This window comes from Schistocerca serialis, chromosome 4 (assembly GCF_023864345.2).
Source record: "Schistocerca serialis cubense isolate TAMUIC-IGC-003099 chromosome 4, iqSchSeri2.2, whole genome shotgun sequence".
NCBI classification, from domain to species: domain Eukaryota; kingdom Metazoa; phylum Arthropoda; class Insecta; order Orthoptera; family Acrididae; genus Schistocerca; species Schistocerca serialis.
The window spans coordinates 280292817-280319902 of NC_064641.1; positions in this window are offsets into that span (position 1 = coordinate 280292817).

Consider the following 27086-nt stretch of genomic DNA (forward strand, 5'->3'; position numbering starts at 1 on the left):
CAGTTTTACCTCAAGCAATGCCTCCATCATGATAAAGTGGTTAATGGCAATGGGTCTTGAGCACATGAGTGAGTATGTAGGACAACGACAAGTCTCATCTTACGGTGTCTGTTATCAGAATCTTAAGTGGACGGGATCTGCACGCCCTCAGTTCTGTGGACTGGTCAGTGCCTCTCCCGAGGAACATCAAAGCTGAAATCGCATCAGAGAGTCGAGAGGAGGAGGTCGACACCTCTAACTACGTTCACACTATCCGAGGCAAGCTGATTTGCAACTTGTAGCGAGAAACCTGTAATTAGCTTATGCCAGGGAAGGGCGGGCGCCAGCCCCTCGGTTTACAAGCAACCACAGCCAAGTTTCCCTTAGCAGCTAAGAGACGATTTTCCCCAACCGGAGCCCACATTCACACTTAGGGCTTAGTACCACCAAGTTACTTGGAACGACGCGAGCTGCGCCCAGAGCGGGGTGTTTCAGACTCGTAGAGAACCGTAGCGTTTGCCATCCTGTTGCTTTTCACTGCAGGCAATTACATATTATGTTGCGCTAGTTGCAGCTGTTTTCCACTGGTTACCAATAATAGTAGCATAGCAGTAGATGGAAAATCGGTTTTCACTTCACGTCATGACGCACTCACATGCAGTGTTTAGCATATTCAGTCAGACGGGAAAAAACCACAACACCAAGAAGGAGTTGTGCGACATAAACGAAAGTTTGTTGGCGTGTTTTGCGTCTGAAAGGTGATGTCTGTTCAGATGTCAAGCCAGTTGTGTAAGAGTGGTACTAGTAGCGGCATCATGGGAATTAAAATCAGGTTTACGCTACGAACGCTTTGTAACGGTCGAGAGCATCAGTTACCTTTGATATCGGACGTTGTGAGTCGATGTTAGTCAAGAAAGGTGACAAAGGCGACATTATCAGCACCTCCCCGGGTTTGAATGACGTCGTGTAATAGCGCTGCCAGAAGCTTGATATCCCTTCAGCTGGGAGGAGCACACCACAGAACTGCAGAAACGTCTTAACAAATCTGTATTTGCAATTCGAGTGTTAGCAGACACAGGCGACATAAAAATGAAAAAGCTTGCATACTTTGCCTACTTTCAATCCATAATGTCATATGATATAACATTTCTGGGTAACTCTTCAAGTCAAACAAAAGTTTTCAGAGTCCAAATGCGTGTAATACGTATTAATTGTGGAGTAAATTCACGGGCGTCCTGTAGAAACCTCTTCAAAGAACTGGGTATACTAACTACTGCCTCTCAGTATATTTGTCCTAAATAATATATCTCTTTTTCCAACAAACAGCTCAGTTCATACCTACAATACCAGGAACAAAAATGATCTGCACAAGGACTTAAAAGCACTTACTTTAGTTCAAAAAGGGGTCCACTACTCAAGAACACTCATCTTCAATAATTTGCTAGCAAACGTAAAAAATTTAGTTACAAATAAAGATCAGTTTAAAAAAGGCCTGAAAGACTTACTAGTGGCCAACTCCTTCTACTCCATTGACGAATTTTTTAATAGAAGCTAATGATGTATTGTATATACTCATACTACTAGTATTGTTATTTCAGCTTAAAAAAAAGTGACATGTTCCACATCCACGAGGATCCCCTCAGTACGGATCTATGGAAGGAAAAACTAATCTAATTTAATGTAATCTAATTTAATCCTTATGTGACACTGCTGAAAGCTTGGCCATTGTACATGATCGCTGACAGCGGTGATCGCGGCAATGTACGGTCGCAAGAAGAGCTGGCTCCGGACGGCCACGTGGCACTACCGAGAGAGAAGACCATATTGCTCAAAGTATGCTCTGGCACATCATACTGCATCTACAAATCTGAGCAGCAGTTGGCACCAACGTGAGACAACGAACTGCTGCAGATCGATTACTTCAAGGACAGCTCCGAGCCAGAAGCAGTGTAGCGTGCATCCCACTGACCCAGAGCCACCGTCATTTTCGATTTCAGAAGTGTTAAGCCGGAGCTCATTGGAGGGCAGGGTGGAGGTCTGTTGTGTTTTTGATGAAAGCTGATTCTATCTCGGTGACAGTATTGGCCGTGTGGTGGTTAGGAGGGGCACCGTGAAGGTCGTGCAAACAATCTGCCTGCACCTGAAGTTTCTGGTGCGATTTCGTATGACACCAGAAGAACTCTCGCAGTCATCCAAGGCACCCTGACTGGATAGCTGTTGGTCAGTCTTGTGATTCGAGGTGTTGTGCTGCCATTCACGAACAGCAATCCAGCTAGTGTTTTCCAACAGGATAATTCTCTCTTAAATGCGGCTATTGTATGTCAAAATGCTCGACAGACTTCCAACACGTTCCAGAATGAGATTTTCACTCTGCAGCGGAGTGTGCGCTGATATGAAACTTCCTGGCAGATTAAAACTGTATGCCGGACCGAGACTCTAACTCGAGACCTTTCCCTTTCGCGGGCAAGTGCTCTACCAACTGAGTTACCCAAGCTCGACTCACGCGCCGTCCTCACAGCTTTACTTCTGCTGGTACCTCGTCTTCTACCTTCCAAACTTTATCAAAGCTCTCCTGCGAACCTTGCAGAAATATCACTCCTGAAAGAAAGGATATTGCGGAGACATGGCTTAGCCAAAGCCTTGGGGATGTTTCCAGAATGAGATTTTCACTCTGCAGCGGAGTGTGCGCTGATATGAGACTTCCTGGGAGATTAAAACTGTGTGCCGGAACGAGACTCAAAATCGGGACCTTTGCCTTTCGCGGGCAAGTGCTCTACCAGGAGAGCTTCCGCAATTTTTGGAAGGTAGGAGACGAGGTACTGGCAGAAGTAAAGCTGTGAGAGCGGGGCGTGAGTCGTGCTTGGGTAGCTCAGTTGGTAGAGGACTTTCCCGCGAAAAGCAAAGGTCCCGAGTTCGAGTCTCGCTCGGGCACACAGTTTTAATCTGCCAGGAAGTTTCATTCAAACACGTTGCTTGGCCTGCTCGATTTGCAGATCTCTCTCCAATCGAGCACGTATAGCACATCATCAGACAACAAATCCAGCTTCTTTCTTGATCGGCGCTAACCGACCCTGTATTGATCGACAAGTGCAACAAGCATCCTAACTACTGCCATCGATACCTGCATGACACAATGCATGCACGTTTGCGTCGCTTGCATTCAGTATTCTGGCGATTATTAATATACCTCCAATTCACATTTGCAGTGGCTCATATCGAACATTAACCTGTAACCTTGCAGAGTTGATCACTTAGACACGTTACCTAAACAAATGCATTGCCGAAATTTCATTATTGTGCATTAATTATTGTTTGGTGTTGCGATATTTTAGGTCAGTGTAAATACACTATCAAAGAAACTATGTTTCTTCTTAAATCATTTTTGCAAACCGTAATATCAGTCGCGTAGTATAATCTGAAATATCTTTATAATGAGGAGCTCTATGAACATAAGGTGCATAGATCGTGACAGGGATCAAAGTGGTACCGCACCCATCATTTTGTCGAAAATTGACATGCTGAGCCGGTGCCTGCGTGCTAATACAGTTTAATCTTGCAATCAAGGAAAAAATTCATTTGCCACTTTTTATGTCATCGTTGATTAAAATCGAACACCGGTGTCACCAGGTTAAACAGGATGCTCACGATTTAAATTGCATTTAGCTGTCGATATATGTCATGTTTGCTTTTTCGTTGTGGCGAAAAGCCATAGATGTGGTAGCGCTGTCTGAAATCAGCGTCTTTGTACAGTGCTGTTGATTGTCTCTTGAAGTCCATATTTCAGCGATTTGTGAGTAGGGTTCAGAACTTTTCTAAATTTTAATGATACAGTCAGAGCAAAGCACCGTACACCCGTCAGTACTCACATGGCAGAAATATTTATCCTGAGGAATATTTGCAACAGCGGAAGGCAACCGCGATCGTAAGTGCACCAGAAACTAAATCCAGAAGCAAAATGTAAACCTTATTAGCCGTCTGACAACGATCGTACTGGCTTAAAACTTTATTAAAAGTGTTATTAACAGTAGATTCACGGTGTTTCTACTTTATTTGAAGTATTAAACTCTGTACCACATTGTCGGAGCTATTATTACCGTGGTGACTAAGACTGCAGTGACGTTATATTGCATCATACTAGTGTTATGTGAGCAAAAGTATTGGCCAAGTGCGAGTAAGACCAGTGCTCTCGTGGTACCGTACAAACTTAATTCTGTATATAGACAGTTCATCCATCCCGGGAATCAGAAATCTGGACGATTTGTGTCTGTTATCGACACTGATACTGGCAAGATATCAGTTCGGGAATTCCAAGACTTTCGAGACTTTCAGTTTCAAGTCTGAAGTCGGATAACAAATGACAAACATGTTTTGAGTGTACTGTAAAACTTCGCTTCCTGCTGAATTTCATATTCAATGTCAACGAGAAGTACCCTACAGGTTTCAACAAGTCAATTTTCGCATATCAAAGTACGTTACATGAATGGCGGTACCTTTTGAATGCTCTGACTTAGAAGCTACAATTCTTTACAGCACCAAGGGAACGCAGACGTAAGTTTTAAATTGACACGTGTTTTCGTTCCTGAGAACAAGGGGTATTAACGGACGGACAGGTTTATAGTCGGACAGTAGATGAGAAAAAGGTATATTTTTCTAGGTCGCAATTACAAACTAACAATTTCCGGAAGTTTTATTTTACCTTTACTGTAGAAGCTTGCTGTTTGCCAAATTTAATTATTCTATGTCAGCTGGAAGTACCGTACAAGTTTTGATGAGTGGGTTTCCGAGTATCAAAATACGTGGCATAAACATGTTTTGACTGCGCTTACTTAGAAGCTTACATTTACTACACCGCCACATCGCAGTTATATGTCGATAACTGTAACAGCTTTGAGGACAGCTCTTTCTCCGCCGTAACGAGGGAGTTGGGAGAGATACTGCTGGAGAGAGTAGGTTCCACTGGCAGAACACAGTGGTGCAAGCTGATTACAAACCTCTACTGCACTCACAACAGCAGGAGGACGTTATCTACAGTAAAGAACTTATCCAACAACCCGCCCGCTTAGCCGTGCGCTATAAGGCACGGCTTCCCGGGCGGGAAGGAGCCCCTGGTCCCCGGCACGATTCCGACCGGCGGTCTTGTGTCGAGGTCCGGTGAGCCGGCCAGTCTGTGGATGGCTTTTAGGCGGTTTTCCATCTGCCTCGGCGAATGCGGGCTGGTTCCCCTTATTTCGCCTCAGCGGAGACGGAGCCTCTCAGTCGTTTCTAGGCCCACGGTTAACATACAACAACATACTTACCCAACGACCCTAATGAACCTGTACGATTTAACAACGTCACCAGAATTGAAATCATTCATCAACTTCTACTTAACAGGAGGTGGAGCGGGAAGCGTCTGAAGACTGTTGATAAGGTAACACGCGGTAGAAAATCAGAAACTGACAGCACAGCAGCCCCTTCGCAGCAGAATGAATCACGAATGGTATCCGAGCTCTGAAAGATGGCAAAGCTGTTGCGGTACACAGAGTACATGTAGAATTCGTAAAACACCTCGGGAAAATAGATGTTGATTAGCTTCACCAAATGTTCAACATCTTCCAGGAAACTTTCGACTAAAAATAAAAAAAAAAAAAAAAACCAAGGTTTAAATGGCTCTGAGCAATATGGAACTTAACATCTGAGGTAATCAGTCCCCTAGATGTAGAACTACTTAAACCCAACTAACCTAAAGACATCACACACATCCATGCCCGATGCAGGATTCGAACCTGCGACCGTAGCAGCAGCGCGGTTCCACGTTGAAGCGCCTAGAACCCCTCGGTCACAGCGGCCGTCCAGGATTTGCACCTCATTTATTTTTGCCAATATTTTGGCCCTCTCTACCCAGCATAAGACATTTGGAGGCATTGAAACTAACTTTATTCTGCTGTTGACGACATGGCCATATATTACGAGGTCAACAACCTGAAGCCGTATATAAGCAAAACAGTAGTTAGCGCTTTCCATCTCCGTAAGAAATATGATAACTACAGGTTAGAAGTCTCATGGCTGGGAACTTCTACGAGTTACAGCTCTACCCCTAAAAACCTCAGGTTTACTCTTGATAGGAGGCCGACATTAAGTGATGTTGTGACAGTGTCAGAATGAAGGTCGCCTTAAAAAATCTCAAATGCACAGGCTGGGAGGAAGCCCACATATACTTCGGACGTTGGTTCCAGCCTTGTGTTACTCAGCATGGGAATCCTGCCACTCGAAACAGGTTAATATTGCTCTTCGCCAAACTTGTCGTTAGGTGAAGGATGCCTGACACCAACGCCCGACGAGAAAATAGAGTTCCTGGATGGAAAAGCCCCATCCGATATCCGGCCATATTAACAGCGAAATTCGAAGGGGCAGAGTCAACAGTAATGATAGGCCCACTCTTCATGCGCATGAATCTGATGCTCGATGTTTCCGAAGCAGAAAAGGCTTCAAGTACCTCCCTCTTAGTGAATTCAAAGGCGGAAGAGAGACATCAACGCTGGCAGCAGAGAGCTAAAAGTGACTGGATGTTACAAAAAGAGGAGTGTCCCCGGACCATGGCCAATATGGAGATTACTTAATCGTCTTAGCGTCGGTAATTAAAACTGCCGTGTTAAAATGGGGACTCTGCTATAACCAAGATCTGTCCTGGGCTTTTGGTGTTGAGCAGACGATGATCCATTTCATTCACTGTCCTGTTTACACTGTCTGAGTGTCGTGAAGCAAGAGGATCTGGCATCAGAAGCGCAGAAAAAGTGGTGAGGCACTACACTTGATTTAAACGTTTGTCATTGACACGTTAAGAAGAAGAAGAAGAACTATATCGCTAGTGGACTATACACGTGACTATAAGCCACATATCTTAACTTGACTCGTCTACACGTTTCAGAGAAAAAATGGGTCTTGGCAAACGGATGGGCAGTCAGGTTACAAAATGACAAAATATTAATTTCCGTGTGAGATACATACAATTTAACAGTTTTCTGTTTTTTCCTTCACTTGTACTGCTTAACCTGTCTTGTTGCCTAATTTCATGATTCTGTGCCAAAGGCAAGTATCCAATAGGTTTGGATGAGTGAGTTTGCAGTATGAAACTATGTAAAACACACAGCCGCATCTTTTGATTACTTTGACTTAGAAGGTTACACTTACTACAACGCCAAGTGACCTAAGATCTAAATAAGTAGCATTAATTTCAACTTGATACGTTCATTCGTTGCTGAGAAAAGGGAAACTTTACTGATGGACGTACCCAGTCGAATAGCAAATGACAAATTTTTTTCGTGTGACATAAATACAAATTAAGCATTTTCAGAATTTTTCCTTTAGTTGTACTGTGAAACCTTGCTTTTTCCGAAATTTAATGACTCAACGAGAAACATCCTACAAGTTTTCACCGAGTTTTCGAGTATCAAAGTACGTGACATGAATGGCCGTAACTTTTGACTGCAATGACCTAGAAGGACCGGTTTTTTTACATCATCCAGTGGTCGTATTTCTTAGTATCTTACATAAATATTATCTTGATACGTTCACCCGTTCCACAAGAAAATCGTTTTTAACTGTTGGACAGGCAAACAGGCAGATAGACAAGAAAGTGATGCTATAAGGGTTCCGGTTTTACCTATTGATGCGTGAAACGCTGAAAAAAGCGGGAGCGCACTCATTGCTGTTCTATATCCCGTCGAAAGAGACGCTGTGGGAGACAATTCCCGTGTAAAGAGAGGACGATGCAGCACGTCAGCTTTGATCTTGCCAAAGAAAACATTTCCGCATCGTCTCGATCAATGTAGAAAACCAAAGAGAGCCTGAACGAGGTTTTGTCGCAGGGTGATTCGAACCTTGCTCATCTTGACTATGAGCCCGTTGTGCTCACCACTCCAGCTCCTCGTTCGACGTATGTAGTGAGGTCTGCAGCAAGAATTAATGCTGAATGTTTGAAACAGTGAGTAAAGTTGCTGGGAACATGGAATGTACAAGAGGGATATTAACACAGTGTTAAGAAGGTAACCCCTTACACCAACCAGAACGCTGCAATCTTAAGAATCTCGTACCACTCAATTAACCTACTTGTATAGATGAATGAAAGGAAAAAACAGAATGACCACTAATTTCACAACGGCGGAATCTCACTGCTGGACTTGTCCCACGAAGCACAAGTGGCGGACGGAAATATGAGAACACCAAAAACACAACGTGTTACCATGCCTAATACATTGTAGGATATATGTTGGAATTCGGAACAACTTCCATTCGTCCAGGACACATTCACCATCCTTCTGTCACTTTCCATAGATGCTGTAGCACCTGAATAGTCTATTGCCATCACCTTTTCAGACATGCTCTTTCCCAGCACCAGGCCATAACTATCTGCCCTTTGACAAAGTCCCTTCCGTCAGTGAATTTCCGCACTGGTGGACCATATCGTCATGTTCTTTACTTTCCTTAGCGCGTTATGTGCCCTGGTGGCATTCAGTTTTGCATCTGGCTTTGGCTACATTATTTTGTCTCTTCATCGTATTATAATACTGTAACCTCAAGTTTAGTGTTATGTAAATGAAGCATTACAGATTTCTCCAAATTAGACAACAAACTTCCAATTTTTTTGTGTTGACACAAGAACTTTTGCTTATTAAACAAAGCTCGCTTGACAAATAAATTACCCCACGTCCTTTAAAAACAATTATTTGAGTGTTTGCCGCATATTTTCACTTTTTTTTCTGGTGCCATAATCGGCCGTTCCCGAGAAACTTCATAACGCATCGCAGTTTGTGAAACATTGTTTTGGACGAGAGGACTGTTGACTTTATGTGTATGAGGATCTATCATTTCCTGTCCTAATTATTTCGCAAAAATTCAAATTAGTTTACCTTAATGGTAGTTGGGATCTTGTTATGAAACAAGTGTAGCCCATAAAAAGATAAAATACCGTCTCCTCACAAGTGTATTACAAGTGTAGAGAAGTACATCACTTCAGTCACTTCTGGTCTACAGGAAAAAAATGGCTCTGAGCACTATGGGACTTAACATCTGAGGTCATCAGTCCCCTAGAACTTAGAACTACTTAAACCTAACTAACCTAAGGACATCACACACATCCATGCCCGAGGCAGGATTCGAACCTGTGACCGTTGCGGTCGCGCGGTTCCAGACTGTAGCGACAAGAACCGCTCGTCCACTCCGGCCGGACTGTCAAAATGTAACTAACATCAAATGACGGGCATAAATTTCTCTGATTTTGCAAGCCTTCATTCCAAAAACGTTCAAATGTGTGTGAAATCTTATGGGACTTAACTGCTAAGGTCATCAGTCCCTAAGCTTACACGCTAGTTAACCTAAATTATCCTAAGGACAAACACACACACCCATTCCCGAGGGATGACTCGAACTTCGGCCGGGATCAGGCGCACGGTCCATGACTGCAGCGCCCTATACCGCTCGGCTAATTCCGCGCACAAGCCTTCACTGTTGGTTGAATTTCGGTTCTGTATAGTCTCAACGTTGCCCCTGATATACTCTTATCCTCGACTATGTCTTGAAATATCGGAAGTCTTCTGAAAAAATCTATTCATTGTGATATTTCTTACATACCGATAAATTCCTTCTTGTTTTTACTGTAGCATAAGCAACACTAGTTTACTTTGTCAAAAAATGGTTCAAATGGCTCTTAACTCTATGGGAGTTAACATCTGAGGTCGTCAGTCTCCTATAACTTAGAACTAATTAAACCTAATTAACCTAAGGACATCACACACATCCATGCCCAAGGCAGGATTCAAACCTGCGACCGTAGCAGTCGCGCGGTTCCGCACTGAAACGCATAGAACCACTCGGCCACCGCGGGCGGCTTTACTTTGTCAGATCGGACAGATTTTCCAGCCTATGGTTTATGAAGTCAAAAGTTCGATTAAGATAAATGTTTTATTTCTGTATTCGTATCGTTTACTGGGAATACACGGAATAAACTAGCAGCAGACACTGAAAGGAACTTCTTCCTATATTCAAAATACAGGGTGAGTTACTAACTGTTGCTACCTAGAGTAACTCCGAAAGTATGACAGTAGCTGAAACGTTTGTGGTTGACAAATGTTGCATGGGACCACGAGGGTCATAACATGACGTAGGTTTTTTGTTGCTGGGTGGGGTCGCAACAGAGATATGTAGATCAACTTTGTTTTTATAAATGGGATTCTTTAGGTTGGTACTTATTTTCTGATAGCGGCTATCGAGACGAATCCAATGATGTGTAACAGTAAGGTCTTTGAAGCTCAATGAAGTTCCAAAAGGTGGCATGAACATCCATTTACAGAAGGTGTTCGAAGTGATGACCATTGGTATCAATGCAGAGCTGCAGTCTTCTTATCACGGATTGAGTGGCATTCCTTATCCCTTCAACACTTATCGAAGAACATGCTCTGACAATTCTCTCCCATATTACGTGCAAATAGTAAATATTCACCGAATACGACGTATCCATCTAACGCGCCACAGACATGTGAGCACCATTCGACGGTGTCGCAATACAACACTAACAGAAACGGTAAGAATAGTATATTTGATTCAAGAGAAGGTGGATGACGTATTCCTTCGAAGAGCAAGTCGATATGCTTCTCATTTACGGAGAAAGCCAGCGAAATTTAGTGAGAGCTAGAGACTTATGCGCGCAAAGATGTCCTCAACATACTCATCCTACACGACGTACATTTAAATATGTGTATGATAAATTGAGAACAACTGGATCTTTAACGCTCGGAAACATATCATGCAAAGGAAAGTTACTAACGAGGAAACGGTAATTGGTACTCTTACCACTGTGGTTCGAGATCCACTTGTTAGTTCGCGTCAAACATCAAGGTAATCTGGTATGAGCCGGAGTATTGTTGTTCGTGTTCTGCATCGCCATAAATATCATCTTTACCACCTGTCTCCACCAACAATTAACTGGTACGGATTGTATGCGTCACATTGAGTTCTGCTGAAGGGCTCATTTTCAGATTCAGAGGGATGGCACTGTTGTGTCTAGACAAGACAGCCTAGACACAATGAGAGGAAGCCGAAAGGCAGGCGCTTAAACTCACGCAGGCTGGCGTGACGTCTGAAACAGGATACGTAATGAATGCTATAAAGAAAAGTACATAGCTTCTGGAATACTTAACTTTAATCCACAATTGGTGAACATTGGTCTTGTTGATACAGTATTATCACCTCAATATAACTTGGTGATGGCGCCTTGCTAGGTCGTAGCAATTGACTTAGCTGAAGGCTATGCTAACTATCGTCTCGGCTAATGAGAGCGTATTTGTCAGTGTGGCGTCGCTAGCAAAGTCGGCTGTACAACTGGGGCGAGTGCTAGTACGTCTCTCTAGACCTGCCGTGTGGTGGCGCTCGGTCTGCGATCACTGACAGTGGCGACACGCGGGTCCGACGTATACTACCGGACCGCGGTCGATTTAAAAGCTACCACCTAGCAAGTGTGATGTCTGGCGGTGACACCACAGGCACGACTTAGGGATTTGATTTTATTTACTGACGAGGCTACATTCACGAACCATGGAATTGTTAATTTGCAAAACATGCGTTATTGGGCAACTGCAAATCCATGTTGGCTGCGGAAAATTGCACACCAGAAACCGTGGTCGTTGAATGTATGGTGCGGGATTCTGGAGGACAGAACTGTAGGTCCCTATTTCATCGAAGGACATCATAATGGTAGGAAGTACACCACATGCCTGCAGGAAACATTAGGTCTGTTACTGGAGGAATGTGTTATCAACGCGATGGGTGTACGGCATATTTTTCGCTGATGGCTAGAAATGAGTTGCAGAGACAAATCCCAAATTGTTGGATTCGACGCGGAGGAGATGTGTCGCGGTCGGCTCGTTCGCCAGACTTGACGCCTCTGGATTTTTTATGTTGGGATTCGTAAAATACATTGTTTATAAAGACGTTCCAACAACACCTGAAGATATGCGACAGAGAATTGTCAGAGAATGTGCTTCGAAAAGTGCTGAAATGATAAGGAATACTACTCAGTCCATGATAAGAAAATTGCAGCACTGCATTGATACCAATGGTCATAACTTTGAACACCTTCTATAAATGGACGTTCATGCCACCTTTTTGACCCTCGTTGAGCTTCGAAGACCTTACTGTTCCATATCATTGGATTCGTCTCGATAGCCGCTACCAGAAAATAAGTAGCAAACTACAGCATCCCATTTTAGAAACAAAGTTGACCTTCATATCTCTGAAGCAACAACACCTAGCAACAAAAAAAACCAACGTCATATTATGGCCACCGTTGTCCCATGCAACTTTTGTCTCACTAACTTTTCAGCTCATATCATACTTTCGGAGTTATTCTTGGTGGCAATAGTTAGTGACTCACCCCGTATATTCAATTATTCCTAAATTCAAAATTTTATGAGGTCGCAAATTCTCTGGTCTTTTCTATGAAAATTTTCTAAATATAGTGCAATGGTACCGAGATGTTGGTCTCGCTCCTGGGCATATTGAACCATTTGTCATCGACCATCTACATCTACGTGACTAAATAGCCGTGCCTGGCAAATAATTCCTCCAACCACCTTCAAGCTATTACTCTAGCGTTTCGCTCTCAAACAGCTCGTGGGAAAAACGAACGCTTAAATCTTTTTGTGCGTACTCTGATTTATCTTATTTTATTATTATGATCATTACTCCTCCTTATGTTGGTGGATGGCAACAAACTCTTTTCGCATTTTCGAAATTTATGAGAAGATCCTGCAGCAACGAAAATCGCCTTTGTTTTAATGATTGCCACTCCAACGCAAGTATCATATCCGCAACACTTTCTCCCTTATTTCACGATAATGCAATAGGAGCTGCCCTTCTTTGAACTTTTTTAGTATCAGTCCTGTCCATTACGGATCCCAGAAAACTCTAGAAGACGACGCAGAAGCGTCACTTTAGTAGACCTGTTGAATTTTCTGCCAATGAATCACAGTCTTTGGTTCCATATTCCACTACATGATCGTTCCAAGTTCAGTTATTCGTGACTGTAATTCCTAAGTATTTAATTAATTTGGCCGGCTTCAGATTTGTGTGATTTATCGTGTAAATGAATATGGCAGATTCCTTTTAGTACTCATTTTTCGTTAGTTAGAGTCAACTGCCACTTTTTGCACCATACATATATGTAGACCATATTATTTCGCTAATGTTTTTGATCGTCTGATGACTTTACAAGAAGATAAATAACAGAATGATCTGCAAACAATGTAAGTGGGCTGCTCAGATTGTCTCCTAAATTCTTTATATAGATCTGTAAGAGTATAGGGCCGATAATACATCCTTGGGAAACGCCAGATATTATTTCCATTTTAATTGATGACTTTCCGTCAGTAAATACGAACTGTGACATTCCTGAGAAGAAACAGATCGCACACCTCCCCATTCTACACGCGGTCAGCACACTCAATGATACTACGTGTACTGTGCGAGTGTATGACCAGCAGTCATTCCTCTCCAGGTGACGCTGCTGTCGTCTCGACGGGTTTTTATGGGTAGTAAGTCGGTGGTCGTAATGATCGTTTCATCTAAAAGGTCAAAAAGACCCTGGTCACACATTAAACATATTGGATAGCAAAATTAGTAAAAATGGTTAATGTGACTTACAACAAAGAGAGTTCCTCTTGAAGAAATTCAGTTGTGTTTCCAAAGCTCACACTGCACATAAACAGAAATCAACTAATTTTAAGACACTTTACTGATGAAACGAAAGAGTGGACGGCTCTTATAAGACCCTTGTTATCCACCAAAGAGCTCGTACTGGTTTTTTGTTGTGACTGAGACATATGAAAAAGGAAGGGAGGATAGTAAAGCTGGTGCCAAAGTACAACCCCAATGACTCTACTGTCGCCAACTGGGTAGATGAGCGTGTAACCATTGGATAGCTTCTTGCTCAGCAGAATGTCACAACATTTAAGGAGGGGACAGGGGCGTTTCCACCTTGAGTCCAATGTGAGTCATGATCAAGCAGGGCCGTCGAGTTCGTTGCCTACTTGCAGGGGCTTCAAAGTTGACTAAGGGAAGGGGGTCATATGGTGACAACACACGAATGTTGTCACGTGTTAGAACCAGAAACTTCTATAAATAGCCATCACAAGAGCTAGGCTGGAACCAAGGGTTCACTGCAGACAGCCATACCAAAAACACTGATACTTAAAGAGAAACTGGCATTCTCAGTAAATTACGAAACAAGTAGAGATACAGAGTGGTGGTCAACTTGCTGTTACTCCCTAAGCTAAATATAGCCACAGCATTGCAGATATTGTTGGGGAAACCAGTGAGAAATTACTGCGCCAACGAGGCAACCGAGGAGAGTGGTTGAAATTTCTTCTTACAGCTTCGAGATTCGAAGATCCCTTGGAGCAATACATCGTAGCTCCTTCCCCCAAAACTTACTCTTGCCGCATTAAAACGACGACGATTTATTTCTGGCGTCAATATATATCTCTGTCCAACGTAATAAACACAAAACTGTAACGAGACCTTAGGTGGAAAGTGCCTGGAGCTGACAACCATTGGCGTCTTCCGAACGCGCCATCTATTACAACCGCTGACGTCCGAATAAGGGGAATATAGCCGAGTCGGCCGCATAGGGTGTATTATGATCTCGGAATAACATGACCTTACTAAACCTCCGAAGTACAAAATAGTGCATCTGCCAACTACTGAGAAATGCAGTGTTCAGCTTTTACCTCCTGGCACACAGAAATCAGATAATGACTTCGTATTCACAGTTTTCCCATTCCGTCTAGGAGCCAACCGATGCTATTAAGAACGTTTTCTTAATGAATTTGCCTCTTTGAATAAGGACCCATCCAGATTTACGTCAGATGTTAACGATTACCGCTGTGCTGCAGAATGTGCTAAGTTTTCTCATTATGACCGAGAACCGTGCGATGGCACGTATCGGTGGTCTTTACAATCACCTACACTGACCAGCCAGAACATTATGAGCACCGATCTGTTATCGATATACACTCGTTCACGCGATAGCAGCGTCACATGGCGACGAATGACTGCAAGTCAGAAACAAGCACGGTGTATGTAGTATCAATGAGCGTGCTGTCCGTGTGTAGAATGGAGAAACCGCGCAATCTGTGTTTGACCCAGGGTAGAGTGTAATGGACAGTAGTCTCGGTACGAGCATTTCGGAAACCCCACGATTTGTCAGGTGTTCGAGGAGTGTTGTGGTGAGTGTCGTCAACAAGTGGCGAAACTAAGGTGAAACCACGTCCATACTTTTCGGGGTTTAGTGTCCATCTCTCATTACAGATGTTGGACGTCATAGGCTGGGTACACAGATAAAACAGGGCAGGTGGCAAAATGTGGCATAACTAACGTCATATTTAAATGCTGGGCAGAGTACAATCGAGTCAGAACGCACAGTGCACCGAAAACTCCTAACGACTAACATCTGCTGTCGGCGAACCACGCTTGTGCCAATTTTAACACCACGACATCGCCAACTACGAATGTAATGGGCACGTGACCATCGGCAGTGGACGAAGGCGGAGTGGCAGAGGGTTGCATGGCCTACTGAATCTCGATACGTTATTCATCATGACGATATGGGACGCGAATCTGTCGTCTTCCGAGTGAACAGGTCGTTGACATCTGCACTGCGCGTCGGGGACAAACTGGTGGCGGTTCCATTACGCTCTGGGAACATCTACGCTGACATCCATGGATCCAGCAGAGCTCGTGCGTATCGGGCAAGCAGTATCGTACACTGGCTACAGATCACGTTCACCCCTTCACGACGATCACGCTCCCCGAGGGCCGAGGCATTTTTCAATAAGATTAAGCACATGACACTAGGTCAGGTGTGATGGAGTGGTTCGAGGAACACAATGGCGTGTGTGTAAACGTGGTGCCAACTGCCTTCAGCGACCTACTAAGTCCTCATTGCTTCCGTGCCACGTCGTGCCACCGCTGTTATCCGTGACAAATGTGGACATACTGGCTAAGAAGTAGGTGGCTATTCAGCGTACCTCTGCTAAGCGCGAAGAGAGAATTCCCTGGCCTGCCTACAGGTGGCATAGGCGGTGAAGACGAGTGAAGCGGCTCTGCAGATTCCATTAAGGAAATATGGGACTGCAGGGGGTATGATCAGTTTTTCTCGTTCCTTCTGGCTGGTGCAACACTGGAAGACGCCTTGGGTGGTGACTGTAAGGCCACGTGTCGGCATTGCATCCACGTTTGTGTTGATCGAACACTCCATAGGTGTACTGACGGTTCTTAGTGTCGAACTAGCACAGTATTTCGGCGTTCAATCATGCCGCCATCGTCAGGTGCCTGACAAAGTGAGCGCCTGAGGGCGCCCTGCCGAGAGCCGGTCCGTCCGCGATCCGCGCTGCGACTCCGCGTCGGGTGTCGCTGAGACGTTAGCGTCGGCGTCTGTAATAGCGTTTATGTAAGTTCTCTGTCCGTCGTGATGGCCAGATCGATTTGTTTGCTGAGAGTCTTCTTATTTAAACTCAGTACTGCTTCCCAAACGTTGCTAAGGCTATAACCACTATATCAGTTGATAAGATTGTCCGTGGTCTCTAACTACGCTGTCCCAGTAATTAGAACTCTGTACCAAGGACCTGGTACGGGCGTACTCCGTCACGTGATTCTCGGAAAAACAGTACTCTGCGTCTGCTGACTGTTGGAATACGTCTGTTGAATGTGCCTCTGGTGTTCTCGGCAATAATCTTCGAAGAAGCGCGCAGTCTGTCCAATATATGTCTTCTAACATCAAATGGAATCTGATATATGCCGGCCTCCCGCAGTCAGAGATCATCATTGATGCTTCCCAATAATACTATTGTTTTATTGGGCGAGCAAAAGACATGTTGTACTCGGTGCACCAGTGTACGGTATAAAATCACTGGCTCGCTCTTCCTCCATGACTCCTTCCGTCTCCTCAGCCTGTGCTACCGTAATGGTTTTTTTTTTTTTGGAAATACAGTCCTGAGGTGCTCTAGCTCCTGGGGCAGACTCTCTGCGTCTCAAATGTGTGCGCCCTGTGTACTACTCCTGGTAAATAACGAAACAACGTCAGAATTCACACTGATATCTGAGATTGTCACCCTGAAGTTGTCGAGAGGTTTTCAAAATCCACAGAATTGCTAACTTGATTTGCCCACAGAAGTTCTTAGTCTTTCCATCAGGTATTTTGCCAGCAGATACGTAGGTGCCCTATGTTGCTGATAATGAGGCACAACAGTATTCCATCTTTGTGAACTTTAGGGAGAAAATAAAGTCTTAGCGCTACACGTCCTTGAGGTAACAGTTTCCTGACGACCCCCTCTTGTAAATCCGCCTTCGTGAGAAGAGCCGTAGTCTTGTTCTCAACCTCCTTTGTTAGCTGTGGCGCCATTGAATTAGTAGGCTGTTCTATCTGGCGTCACTGGCTTAGGTGAAGAATCGACTATCCATCTTGTGGCTCCATTGCCAATATCTATGAGGTAAAGTTGGTATCTGTGGGTTATGTCCTTAGAATGTCTTTGCTATATACGGGGTTCGCTGGCGCGAGAGAGAGGCACAAAGTTTTGGAATTGGCGGTACCGTCGCGACTAGAAGTGGTCATAAGGTCCGAGTGGCCGAAGCCACGAGCTGAGCGAGGAGGCCCTGCACATAGCGAAGATACCGGAGTACTTCATCGGGCTCAGCGTCGACTACAAGCAGCATGCCGACGTCCCGTCGGTTGATTGGCGACATTCATGTCGGACGATCGCTCGTGTCGTGGCTGCCCTCTTCTAGCTGGCTTACGTTGGCACCACTCAGTAACCGCAGCGACTCACAGTGGATCGATGGAACTGCTTGCTGATAATGAGGAGTGACATTTGTAATCCTCGTGGTGAATTGTTTCAATGTCTACCTACCCTCCTTATTATTTTCTGGTTTGTACCCTACCCTCAAAGTTTTGTTTGGTTGGCTCGTTGGTGGTGAATATAGGTGGTAGTATTGTAACAAGAAACTAGTCGTCGTTGGAAAATTTGTCCCGCTATTACATTGCCTTTCCTTTCTGGTTCATACCCGATCATTAATGTTCTAATTAATCAACTCGTGATCGCAAATACAGCCGGAACAATTGTCCTAAGGCGCAGATAGCTGTTAAAAAAAGAGGGACCTTGTGGTTAGATTTAACCGTTAATCGGTTCAATTCATTGATTGTAATTGTATTTCACAGTAATTAGTCATAATCTCAACAACCTGTTGTACTAAGATGTTCGTTTCTGTGTTTGAAAGAGTGGGTCATTATTGATGTATTTCACCTGGATATTGTGGTTCCATCGAGCGAGTTCTCTTACAATAAGTGTTCACAACTAATGTATTAAGACGTTCCTTCAGAGCGGTCTTAATAACTGACAATCAGTTTAACTTTGAAAATATTAATAGCCAACTGTCACCAGGGTTCTTGTCAAAATTAAATTGTCAGAAAGAACGGGTTGGGATCCAGTCGCGCCTTGGTTGCCAATCGAAATTAAGAGGTTGGTTCTTTGAGGTAAGCTTTATAATTGTCATATTGTTTGCTAATCACTTTAAACTTTAGGCACAGTTGCGCATCTTAACCCCTAACCTTTCGACATGCAGCTTGCAAATTCAAACTTAAGTCATCTGTTTTGAGTAACTGAATCACTCTTGTCATCAGTGGTGCTTATACAATTTTCATGTGTTGCAGAATGGCTTTAATAAGACAGACTGTGTTCAGCGCTGTAGTAAACACCACTCTTTCATCCGATAATGGACGGGCTGCAGGTCCGGCCGTCTTGTAATCACTGTCATATTGTTTGGTATCCTGGAATGCAGCACTTCAGTATTCTTTTGCAAAGATTAAAATCTTATTCAATTTAAGGTTTAAGGTCAAAAGAATTTTGCAACTTTGTTCATTTTGTTAAAAAAAAATTATGGTTAAATGATTCGACTATCTGTAAAACACAGTTATATTGTTAAATAAACAGGTTGTTTGAAAAGAAAGTTATATTGGTGGGTCCTCCCTTCCACCTTCTCCTTAATTCCTGTAGCCACCACGTATCACTTTGTTTGGTCGGCGTTGATTTCGTGTAGTAGTAGTCATCTAGCAGGCTCTGCACCTGTAAAAAACAACAGTAACTTTGCTTTTGTCGGCAGGTAAGACGACAATCCCAGGGAACTCTCCCAGGTCCTGATTAACCATCCGCTCCCTGCTGGTAATGTTCGACTTCGTACGCTTAGCTCTCGTCAGAGTACGGCAGGTGTTACGACGTGCTTTTTCAGCTGCTTCAGGTGATAGCCACGCGGCAACTTTTTCAATTGCACTAACGATGTCTGCAATCCGTGTGGGAAAAATGTCAGTTTCCTTCAACCAAATGGAAACCCACACATTTTCTCCTTTATGTGTTTGACACGTTCGTCATCCAGCCCCATGCAAGGGACGAACTCCCTTACTTCCTTACACATCTGAACCCCATACACCCCAACATCAAATTCACTGTGGAAACCGAAGCAGAAGGAAGACGTAATTGCGTGCAGAGAGCTGCCACCTCTGTCCGCAGACGAAAGGGGTACTGAAAACACTACTACACGAGGTGCGCACCGTTTCCGAAGCAAAGAGTCCAAACCAGGAGCTGGAACTCCTCAGTACCGTGTCCCGAAAAAACGGGTTCCAGAATGGAATGTTAGGCGTGCTCTCCACCCCACCACAACCGTAAAGCTTGTCGAAATGGAAGAAGTCGTGACGGAAGACGCAGCTAGTAGTGCCTTTATAGCATGCACTGGCGCACTATCAGGAAAAATTGGGCTTGTACCGAAGCAGCACCGAGTGAAACCTGTCTTTTGACCGCCCAATAAAACACGAGCATTATTGAGAAGGATCAATGATGATCTCGGTTTGTGGGTTGCCGGTGTATGGGTCAAATGGCTCTGAGCACTATGGGACTTAACTACTGTGGTCATCAGTCCCCTAGAACTTAGAACTACTTAAACCTAACTAACATAAGGACATCACACACATCCATGCCCGAGGCGGTATTCGAACCTGCGACCGTAGCGGTCACGCGGTTCCAGACTGTAGCGCCTATAACCGCACGGCCACTCCGGCCTGCCGGTGTATGCCAGATTACATGTGGGTGTCAGATGACATATATTGGTCAGACAGTGCGTATCGTCGAAGAACAAAAATGGTTCAAATGGCTCTGAGCACTATGGGACTCAACTGCTGTGGTCATCAGTCCCCTACAACTCAGAACTACTTAAACCTAACTAACCTAAGGACAGCACACACATCCATGCCCGAGGCAGGATTCGAACCTGCGACCGCAGCAGTCGCAAGGTTCCGGACTGCGCGCCTAGAACCGCGAGACCACCGCGGCCGGCGTCGAAGAACGTTGGCGAGAACACAAGAGGCACAATCGAGTGTGGTATCCCATTAAGTCAGCGAACGTAGAGCACTGTTGGTCCAAGAATCACGCGTTGGACTACGAACGTACCAGGATCTTGGTACAGAGTTCTAAGCACTGGGAGAACGTCGATAGAGAAGCCACAAAAAATCGCACCAGGGACGTACTAATATACCGAGATTGCTGCTATAATCTTAGCAAAGCTTGGGAACCATCACTGAGCTTAAGTAAGAACACTCCAAGCTAAGAAAACGACCTGGCGACCAGGGCGGACAGAGAACTTACATCAACGATATCACAGACAACTATGCTAGCGTCAAACTACCAGCTCACGGCCGCTGACCCGGACCGCGGAAGGAATGGCTGGCGGGGAATAGGAGCTCAGCGAACTTGACGATGGTGACATGTCGGATCGCTGAAATATTGTGCCCGGTGGACTCTATGAATCCTCAGTACATCCGTGGATCCGTGGACAGATACTCCAGGAGAAACTGAGAAATCACGATTATGTTGCTGCTCAGGCTGCCCTGCTTATGTGGGATTGTTTCTCAGTGAGGAAGGCAGCCTGACTTCACTGATACTGGTGTACGTGCATAAGTTTGTGGAATGCGTACCTACCGAGAAAACTGCAAAGTGAGTGGTCTGTGAACTTTAAGCTTTCTCTGTGACGGAGACGGTTAGTGATGCTGATTTATAATGTTTTGTCGTGACATACATTTTTGACCACCGTCGAGGGAATAATAATAGGGCGAGCTTGAATATCGAGTGCCAAACTTTGCAAAGAAAAAATCTGTAGTTGGGCCTTTATGATAGTACTACTATTCACTGTCCGCAGCTCGTGGTCTCGCGGTAGCGTTCTCGCTTCCCAAGCACAGGGTCCCGGGTTCGATTCCCGGCGGGGTCAGGCATTTTCACCTGCCTCGAGATGACTGGGTGTTGTTGTCTTCATCATCATCATTCATCCTTCCTACGGATGGAGGAAGGCAATGGCAAACTACTTACACTAGGACTTTGCCTAGTACGGCGGTGCAGGTCTTCCGCATCGCTCCCCTACTCTCCGTTAAGGAGTATGGAGCATCATCATTATTATTCACTGTACTATGGTAAAAGTGTTGTTCGGTATCATCCGGGTGGTTCATTCATTTAAAAGTTTTGTGTACTATCTCAATGTATAAGAACTTGTCCGGATTTGTATTTAGTTTTTCTCTTTTTTTTAAATTTTGTAGTTTACGAGCATTGATGACTGAAAGCTTCCGGCATATGCAGTCACCCTCATTCTGCTAACGGACTTGTCAGAGGGCGCGGAGGAGAGGACGGAGGTTCTAAAATGATTTAAAAAATGTAAGCAACACAATTATTTTTATCAGTGTTATTTCCTCCTCTCGTCAAAAAGAACTATGTCAGCTAAACACGTACACACACACACACACGCACATTATGTTTATGGCAAGTGTTACAATGGTACGGAGACTGGACAGAAATATGGGAACAACCAGAGAAACCCATGCGTATATGAGATGAACGACACCTGAGCAATAACACCAGTTTGTTGCAGGTTAATTCATGGTGAGACGACTGAACTGTGTCGTTGTGCATGCGGAACTAAGTGACTTCGAACGTGGGCAAATTGGTGGTTCCCGTATGGTGGGTACTTACGTAACAAATGTGGCCGAAGTGTTTCGTGTTTCACGCGGTACCGTATGAAAGATATACACCGCATACACGGAAGAGAAAAAAATCATTTGGTAAGCACATGAAAGTGTGTGTTGTGTGGCAATGATAAACAGTCATTGCAGACGATTATCAAAATAAATAAAATGGACGACAGCTGCAAAAGTCACCGCAGAACGGAATATCGTATTCGAGAATTGCAGGGTGACTTGGAATTCCTAAATCACTCACCAGTGATGCAAATGACCGTAACAAAGAAACGTAGTGCTGAACCAATGGAACCTGGACTATGCAGCAGTAGAAGAAAGTTATTTCGTTGGATGAGTCTTGTTTCACACTGTTACCCACTTCTGGCCGAGTTTATATACGAAGAGTAAAACATGGCGTGGGTTTTGTGATGATATGGGCAGCTATGTTGTGGTATTCCGCGAGCCCAGTGGTTACTGTGGAAGGTCCCATTACTGCCAAGTATTATGTGACCATTTTGGCTGGTCAGTTCCATCCCGTGTTTCAATAATGGTTCCCCAGAGGTGACCCTGTGTTCCACGACGGCAGACCCCATGACCACATACACCGCATCGTTCAGGAATGGCCGCTACATTCAGCATACCTCAATATCATTCAGCCCTGGTGGTTCACCTTGACGAAAAGGATGCGTGATAGCTATCAACGTCCAACATCATTGCCAGTATTTGCCTCTATTTTGCAGGAATAAAGATGCAAGATTCCTTTGAAACCACACAGCACTCGTATTTATCCATTTTGACATGACTGAAAGCGGTTTTGAATATCAACGAGTTTTTGATACCATATTATGCATGGTAATGTTTCGTGCTTTTGTTTGTTTCATGTATCTATATCTCCATTTATGAAATACGTGAAGGTATTCACATTTCGATGGTTCATAGAGTGGTCAGCATTTGGAGTTCTTAGAAATTTTCAATAACCCTTAATTTTAGCAAGTGCAAGTTGTCGCTAGCTTTAATCGTAAATATGTGTCCAAGTGATGCTGAATGTTATTCTCTTTAATTGAAGAGAAATCTTAACTTCTCAGTAACCTTCAAATCGTGAGATACCCCCTTAATTTTTATGTATGCAATTAGTGAATTTACTCATGGTACTTCTGTTGCCTGTGTCTGCGGTCACTTTCAGAAGTCAAACTAATAATCAAATTAACTAATTTAATGAGATTGAACCTTGAATTTCTGTGCATCCATGTATCACCACAATAACATAAAAGCAGTGAATATTTGAAGGAGAATGAATGAGAACAGTGTCGTATTGAAATTTACAAAAAAAGGCAAGTTTTTATTAATCCTTTTATAACTACAGCGAGCTGAGAAATATTACAAAAAATATGAGAAACACAAATCTGAAGAAGGATGGTGCTTGATTGTCAAACCAATCAATGGGTTGGAACATACAAATTCTCCCTAGAACTAATCCCTTTCACTACGTAATCTGACTTTATTTACATGAATCCACCGTGAGGCTCAAGTCTACACAAATGGAATCACCTACGAGCAAGTACACCACAAACTATGATTCACGTAGAACCGGGAGCTGTGAATACCACTTAATAACCCTAAGCCGGTGCAACAATATTTTACCCTTTCATCTTGATTGAGGCAGCGTTATGGATCAGGAGTTGAGCGCTTTGGCAGCTTTAATTTTCTGATGCGTCCACGGAAATTCGCAAACTACGCGGACTAGCGTTCTGATTATTATAATGAGGGAAACCTTCGTATTATAGCCATGAGACCCAGCATATTTCGAAGTGAGGTGCACCCTTTCACTGGTCTGGCAGATCCAATTTGACTCAGCGGTACGACACTGTGTTCTGGAATAGTCAAACGTAAGACAGCCGACTCAGGACGAATAAGTTCACCCTCGTGACACACGACGTGCCCGAGACGATGAGATTGTATTAAGTCCCACTGTTGTTACAGTTGAAAACTGCCACTGGCTTTTATTACTCCGCAAGTTACAGAAGACAAATCTGACCCACTACCGAAAGACCTGGCGTTCTTCACCAGGGAAAGATCGGAAGACGAAGAAAGCAAAGAATCACCACCACTTTCCACCAAGCCCCGCTACAGGAGCAGAATTAGTAAAAAGTAAATTGCCTCGACATTGTAGTATACAAACCAATCAAACTATGCTAGACGCATTGAATCTCCCCTCTTGACTTTTCTGTTGGCCATGTAGCCAAGCTAGACACAGCACTTCGTTTCCCACGCTGGGGGAGCAAGCCTCTGCTTTGCATATCCTGAGAGGAGCCAATCAGTGACTCAAAACCAAGATTTTAGTATAGGGAGAGAGTGTCACAGAAAGGATGGGCATCATTAAAAGAAATGCGTTTTTCATTGCGACGGAATCTTCTCACGAAACTCCAATCACTAACTTTCTCCTCCGAATGCGAAAATATTTTGTTGATACCGACCTACATAGGGAGAAGCGATCACCACGATAAAATAAGGGAAATCAGAGCTCGTACGGAAAGATATACGTGTTCGTTCTTTCTGCGCGCTATAGATTGGAATAATAGAAAATTGTGAAGGAGGCTCGATGAACCCTCTGCCAGGCACTTAAATCTTAAATGTGATTTGCAGAGTATCCATGTAGATGGAGAGTTCTAATTTTTCCAGGCTGACCATTCCCAGCTTCTGAATGAAGGCTGTTAAGCTTCCCAGACAGTCGTGCCCACGTGTTTTTGCTGTTCGCTAAAAAAAAAAAATAATAAAAAAAAACTTCAGGGCGTCAATGTAGTTACATTCTTGCCGCTACTAAACACATGCATCAGCTGCTCTTTCCATATCGTCCGATCTGCCCAACGTTTGTACAAAAGCTCAGATTACAGCAGTCGTAGTTAAATGGCTAACGCCACCCACTTACCGCCAACTGGCTACCTTCGTAATGACTGTCACCTGCCCCAGGTAACAGGTTTTGCGACCCGGAGCCCTCTTTCTCTGACCCTAAAAGGTTAAGCGCAAATTGAGATGCGTATAGCACGTGTGACGTGACACGACACTACAGCGCGACACGCGCGTTCCACACGTGTCGCGCGGGTCCGAGGCATATTGAGACGTATACACTTACTTTGATCAGGAGGCTGATAAATAGCATGGTGTAGCGTGCTTCTGAGTGAGTGAAAACAAAAAAATAAGCATATATTGAGTTGATGGTTTGAAGCTTTAGAAGCCGTTCCCGAGAAAATTACGTTTTCTTTTGCATTTGTCCCTAAATCTCAGAAACCACTTCTAATAGAGTATTCAAATTTTCAGGGAGTAATAACTTACATACCCTGAGTCTACTGAACTAAAAGAACATCATGTTACGTACAGTTAAAATTATTTAGGATAACTTACAAGTACACTTACTTTGTACGCCCTGGTTGGTGACGCTCTGTCCTGACAGCAACGAAGCGCGCACACTGTAATATTTCTCAAACGATTTTACAGAAACTATTGAGTAGAAATATTTCATTTTTGCCTTGCTTGTAGCCTTATATGTCAGCTTCATGGCGAAGTGGCCATAATCTCGGTAAGGGTTTCACTTATTGTGGTATACACATTTTAGTGAGACGCTACGAAAAGTTTGCAATGAAAAATAGGGATCACTGTGATTTTGCATTTGGTGCGTATTACACCATATGTTGCTGCGTATGAAATGTAGCCAACATGTTGAATTTTTCTTTAGACTTAGGAGGAAGTCCCTATCTGCCTCCGACGTTGATAAAATGGATCCCATGAAGCGCTCACTATCTATATGAAGCCAGTGAGAATGAAATATTCACAACATCTCTCATATCTCCTAAATCACTCGAGACATCGACAGGAGAGTTTTTTGCCAATTCGTAAACAAACGGAACTTTCTTCTCTATGTCGATATACCAGTAGCTATTTTTTCGCTCCAGTCACCGTAATTTTTTAAGAGTTATCGACAGCTAGTGGAACAAGGGTTGCCTAGTATGAAAATAATCATGAATTTTCTTCTCTTATGTTACTGCAAGCCGACAGTATGAGGTTTTTCGTAAGCTATTGAGATGTTTGATTGCCAATTACTTGTTTCATGAGACACTCTGTTTCAGAATTCTGTCGCAGTAGCTACTGCGAGATGATTTTGTGCAAATTACACTGTGGTTTGGCAAAGGAAGTACAATTAAACCTGTCAACAAGAGAAATATGGCTGTTACTTATAAATGGTGAGGCTTCTTCGAATGAGAAAAAGTTAACAATTCACACACAAGTAAATTGCCAATTCTGTTGGAATTTTGGTAGAATCCCCGTAACGCATCGTATTTCTAACACTGAACGACTGGAGTGGAAACTTACCAAAGGATTTTATTCCTTCTCCTGATGTGAGCAGTATTAAAATAATGACGACCATTCCCTTCAGGTGGAATGATATGCCAGATGTCAGATGCCAGATGCTGGTTACTCAACTACCGCTTGCCAAACTGACAATGTGTGATTCGCGAATAAAACAGTTGTTACGGAGAAAAATAAGCAATTGATATGCGCAGAACACAATGGTCAGTGCATTGTCAGCAGCTGAGCATAATGCGCGCGAAAGGATGCGGGAGGTAGCCATGTGTGCCTTGTGAGCGGGAGTTCGGAAAACATTGTCGTGAAAGTAGAGCTGCCTTTGTCAGCTGTAAACTGAAAACTATTACGTACTAACGAAAAGAGATGGAGCGCTTAAACAGGGAAAAAGGGAACATTACTCAGTGATAATAAAAGTCCGTGTACAGTAAGGTCGTATTTTTGGGATGGGTAATACTTCCACTGCCCATACGCGCCATGCCGAAGTGAAGATACGGCAGGACTGCCTTCCCGCTCTCCGCCTCACCCCTCCCGCAGAGCTCGCGTGGCGCGCGGCGCTAGGAACTGTGCCGCAACCAAAACGCCGCGCGACCTGGCGCAGGCGCCTGTCACGTCCCAATCGCGTCGCGTCGCAGTTTGCGTGGCCCAATTGGAACCTTTGAAGTTACAAAATGCGAGT